Source organism: Ursus americanus, chromosome 2, assembly GCF_024610735.1.
Source record: "Ursus americanus isolate L20-20 chromosome 2, mUrsAme1.1.p, whole genome shotgun sequence".
Taxonomy (NCBI): Eukaryota; Metazoa; Chordata; class Mammalia; order Carnivora; family Ursidae; genus Ursus; species Ursus americanus.
The window spans coordinates 47,878,586-47,883,919 of NC_142128.1; the positions used below are offsets into that span (position 1 = coordinate 47,878,586).

Genomic DNA, 5,334 nt, shown 5'->3' on the forward strand with positions numbered 1-5,334 from the left:
AATTACTAATTGAAACTCTATTTGATATATATATATATATATATATATATATATATATATATATATGAATTCATATATATATATATAGTAGACTTCCCATTCTTGAGTCAGCTTTGGCTGTTTGTATCTTTCTAAGAATTTGTCCGTCTCATATAAAGCTAACTGATTTGTTGGCATACTGTTGAATGTGGTAGTAATGTCCCTTCTTTCATTACTGATTTTAGTAATTTGAATGTTTTCTTTTTCTTGAGCAATCTAAAAATTTTTTTTTCCATTTTTTGGTTTTTTCAAAGACCAACTATTACTTTAATTGATTCTACCTAGTTTTTACTATTTTCTACTTCATTTATTTCCACCCTATTCTTTATTATTTCCTTCCTTATGAAAGTGTTGGACTTAGCTGGTTTTCTTTTTTTTCTGCTTTCTTAAGATAGAAAACTGGGTTATTGATTAGAAATATTTCTATTGTTTAATTAGATATTATAGCTATAAATTTCCCTCTAGGCACTGCTTTAGCTGCATCTTATACATTTCAGTATGTTGTATTTTCATGTTCATTTATCTCAAGGAATTTTCTAATTTCCTTTGTGATTTCTTCTTTGATCCTTTGATTATTTAGGACTATGTTGTTTCACTTCCACATATTTGTGAATTTCCCAAATTTTCTCTGCCGTTGTTCTCTAAAATTTTTCTATTGTGATCAGAGAACTTCGTATGGTTTCAACTATTTTAAATTTACTGAGATTATTTTATGGCCTAACATATGGTATGGAGAATACTCAATGTGTACTTCAGAAAAATGTATATTCTGTCGTTATTGGTTGGAGTGATCTACAGATGTCTGTTAGGTCTCGTTGGTTTATAGCATTGTTCAAGTCTTCAATTTCCTCATTTATCTTGCATTTACTATTCTTCCCACTAATGAAAATAAGGTGTTGATGTCCCCAATTTTATTGTTGAATTGTCTTTTTCTCCTTTCAATTCTGTCAGTGTTTACTTCACATATTTCGGATTTCTGTTTGGTACATATCTGTTTATAACATCCTAATGTGATTAAGCTTTTTCTCATTGTAAAATGTTCTTTTTATCTCTAGTAATATCTTTTGTTTTAAAGTCTATTTTGTAAAAAAATAATAATAATAAAATCTATTACATGAAATGTCAGTCTAGCCACCTCAGGTCTCTTAAGAGTGCTATGTATGTGTTATATATTTTCCTACCCTTTTACTTTCAAACAATTCTTCTAGTCTAACGTGTCTTGTAAATAACCTAATATTGAGTTTTGTTTTCTATATCAAATCTGATAATCTGCCTATTGATTGGACTGTTAAAATTTTAGTATCAGTATAGTTTGAATTACATCTACCACTTCCCTTTATGTCTCATGTATTTCTCTCTCCCTCTCTCTCTTTTTCATCTAGTGCATCCTTTGGCATTAATTAAATAATATTTTCTAGTGTGATATTTTAATTCCTTAAATAATTTTAAAATTTTAAACATTTTAAAATGGTTGCTCTAGAGCTTATAACATATCTCTTAAGCTACCAATATCTCCTTCACGTTTACCTAACTTAATTCTAATGTGATATAGAATCTTTACTCTCATATAGCTCCATTCTCTCCTTTTTTGTGCTATTATTATTATATGTTATATCTGTGCATGTTACAAACCCAATTATACAGTGGTGCGACTATCACTGTATTTATTTTCTTTTCATTCAAAGAAGTTGAGAGTAGAAAGGCAAGAAAGCATGTATTTGTAGAGGGTTATATTAACCTTCATATTTACCACTTCTTATTCCTTCATTTCTTACTTCGTTTTTTACTTACTTCTCTATGAATTTTAGTGACTATTGTCATTTTCTTACTTCAATACAATTTGGTTCCTGCCTATCTCCTTTGTGCTATTTTTTCTAAGTATATTACGTTTCTATATGTTATAGGCCCAACAATACAAGTATAGGCCTTGTTGTTTTGTGCTTGTTTGCTTATTTTTCTTTTTTAGTGACTCATCTGGACAAGGCAGTGCCGTCTATTTCCCCTGCAATTTGCAGCCTCTGTTGCTTGCGCTCAGAATTTGCAGCCTTGGTCATGCACAAAATGTTCCTGACCACCAGCAATGACTGGTCTTAGCTGTGCTTTCTTTGACTTTCTCTTTCTCTTGTATGCCTGTGAAAATGTGGTTGTTGTTCTATCACATTCGCTCTCAGCCGTTAGTCTCCCTTAATTGCTAATTGATAGCTCTGCTGTTTTCAACGATGCCCCAGAGCACCATCTTTTTCCATAGTCACATCCAAATGAAGCCTGGTCCCAGGGCGAGGGCAGACTTTGGGGCTTGCTCTGATGTTCGCATGGGTACAACCTCTGCACTACGGAGAAGGAGGTGCAGGGGGGTTGGGGAGCTCTTTGCTGATTGCCCCACTTGGACCCTCCCTGTAGGAGGTCTATGTGCATGTGTGTGTATTTGAGGCTACTAGTGCTGCCACCCTACTGTGGCCACTGCCTAGTGAGAGTTTTCCATAGCCTAGAGTCAGAAGGTGGAATTTGCTGATGTCCATCAGCTGCCAGATCTAACCACTCGGTCTTCCACCCCCGGATAATCAGGGAAATGGGAGCTGCCACTCAGCTGCTGAGCCACCAGAACAGCTCTTTGACAGCACAGAGCTGTGCGGTCAAGGGGGGCTTCTCTCTTTAGAGCTGGCCATGCTGGGATCCTCCGTAGGCAACATGAGTTTGGGGTGGGGGAATGACTGCAACTTGTTTGCTCTTCGGCTTCCTGAGATAGACCTTCTACAGCAGAGACCTATAGAAAATGGGATTCCTGAGATAGACCTTCTACAGCAGAGACCTATAGAAAATGGGATCTGCTGATGGTCGCTGGCTGCCAAGAGCATCCCGATTAACTTTTCCAACTCAGGGTACTGGAGGAGATGGGAAATGCCACTCAGCTGCTAAACCTGCTCAAACAGTTCTTCTGCAAGGCCTGGCTGAAATGATACCACCTCCCACTGTTTTTAGCATATTCCCGGAGATTTTTTTGAATAAATGCTCCTCGAGTTGTTGTAAGCCCTTTGTTCAGTTCTGAGACCACTCTGCTTTGCCTGATCGTCTTTGCTAATGTTGATCAGTTTAGTAGATTCTTCTTTAGGGAGAGGTTTCCCTAAACACCATCACTCTTCTGGAAATCTTATTTCCCATTTCTTTTCTCTTTAATGCTTTCCTGAATCCTTTCTTATTCCACATCTTGTGAAAAGCAATCAAATGTCTTATAAACTGTTACCCCTTCAATGAAATTCTACCTTATTAAGTCACTTATTATTCAGCAATTTGCTTAATTTTCAAAAATCTCCTGCCTCCTGGTGTTTTTTAAATTGTAAAATAAAAAAAAAATCTAAAAATCTCCTTCTAAATTTACAAAATGGGGACAATAATAATGGTGCCTCATAGGGTTATGGTGAGGATTAGCAAAATAATTTCTATAAAGCAGTTAGCATATTCCAGTGACGTAATATGGGCTTGCACTTATTAGGCTTTCATAAACGTTAACTATTAATAATAGCATTAATATTAATAATAAAGAAGTAAGTAAAAAGAAAGAAAAAATAAATTCTGCCTCTATTCAAAGGTAAGAAAAGATTCCATTGGTTGAGAAATGATCATATATCACACCTCCATTCTTTAAAGGCAAGGTCTGTGTTTAATTGCATCACAGCAGGTACTCAAAAAATGATTGTAGAATTGAATTTAAAGCAGTTGGCATTCTATGACTCATTGTATGGCTCAGCCTGCCCCAATGCCCCAGTCTTTGCTGTGAGCCCTGGGTAAGGTTCATGGAGAAGAGCCTGTGAGTGGTACAACACAAGAAGAGCCTTGTATTGTGGCAGCCAGGAGTTTACACTCTTTCTTCAGTCCATACCTGACTGTAAACAATTGGCTAAAAAATTTAAGTTGATTTCTTCTGAGCAGCTTATGTGGTGTCTAAGGTTCTTTTGCCTGTGCTCTGCTAGCAGGAAGCAAGTACCGAGGTCCTGACTTTCCGTGGAGGTATCTACCTCTCCTTCAATGTCAAGCAAGTTAATTATCCTGTGACCTCAGCTCTCTGGTAGAGTCAAGAAAAATTAGGATTTTGTAGATTATCTGGGTATTTCTTTTTTTTTTTTTTGACTGTAAATCATGCAACATTGTATTTTATTATGTATGGGTTTTAAAAATTATTTCCTCAATTTCTCCATACACAGGCAAAAGTAAGTATACTGTTTAACATACTAGAACTGGGAAGTATTGACCATTGCCTAGAGAAGGGAAAATTATCCCTAAAACACGCTTAACCAGGAGGCCAATTCATCTGCCGACCTCCAAGAACATGGAGATGAACATGATAGACAGACTGTCCCCCATCTGAACCTTCATTCACCACCATTCGATATCCCTTCTTCAGGCCCAGATCAGCAGCACATTTCTTGCCAACAATCATTAAATGTCCAAGAAGACTTTCATCATCATCTTCTGCTACAGAAATCTGGGATATATGTTTCTTGGGTATCACCAGAAAATGAGTTGGTGCTTGAGGGGAAATGTCATGGAAAGCAAGACACTGGTCATCCTCAAAAATGATTTTGGCTGGGATTTCCTTGCGAATGATCTTCCCGAAGATCGTGTCGCCACCAGCCGCGCGGCCTGAGCCTTGGCGATCTCATCTGCCATCTCGGCCTCCCTCCCGCACGACCGCCCCAGGGAGAAGCTCGAGAGGCTGGGTATTTCTTGTTGTTAAGATGGAAGCAATATTCATTACCTTTTTCTACATTCCAAGTGGAAGCTGGAAATTCCTCATGTGGCTTTATTTGAAGTCTGGAGTAAATTGAGAATCAGTGTCAGGGAGCTTTTAGTAACTGTGAGCAGAGAGATGAAAGGCCCATGAATTAAGGAATATCAGAAGATTTATGGGCGTTCTGTTCTTGTATATATAATTTTCCAAGTTATAGTAATACAAACATGTAGATTTCCCACATTTACTCTACGACCCTTCATCTTCATAACAATTTAAATGAAAAACATTATAATGCTCAATATACAGATGTGAAGGCTCTGTTTGCCTTTAAATGACTTTTCCAAGATCAATTATAAAACACTTAGGAGGCCTAGTCTAGGCCCGAGATAATAGATATTAAGTAATAAACAACAGAAAAGATGAACGAATGATGAGTTAAATGAGAACTCACTTCTTTTGCCTTATCTGAAGGAAAATTTTCTTAATAAGTATATCTGTGAGATTTGTAATAGAAAGTTAGTACAATATAATGAGTAATTGTTGTGAAGTATCTTTTTAATTTGAAA

General features: G+C 36.6%; 1 pseudogene; it reads right to left on the reverse strand.

Annotated features, from left to right (window-relative positions):
• Positions 1-4,144: 4,144 nt before the first annotated feature.
• On the reverse strand, positions 4,145-4,719 carry LOC123800081 (adenosine 5'-monophosphoramidase HINT1 pseudogene; annotated as a pseudogene).
• Positions 4,720-5,334: the final 615 nt, after the last annotated feature.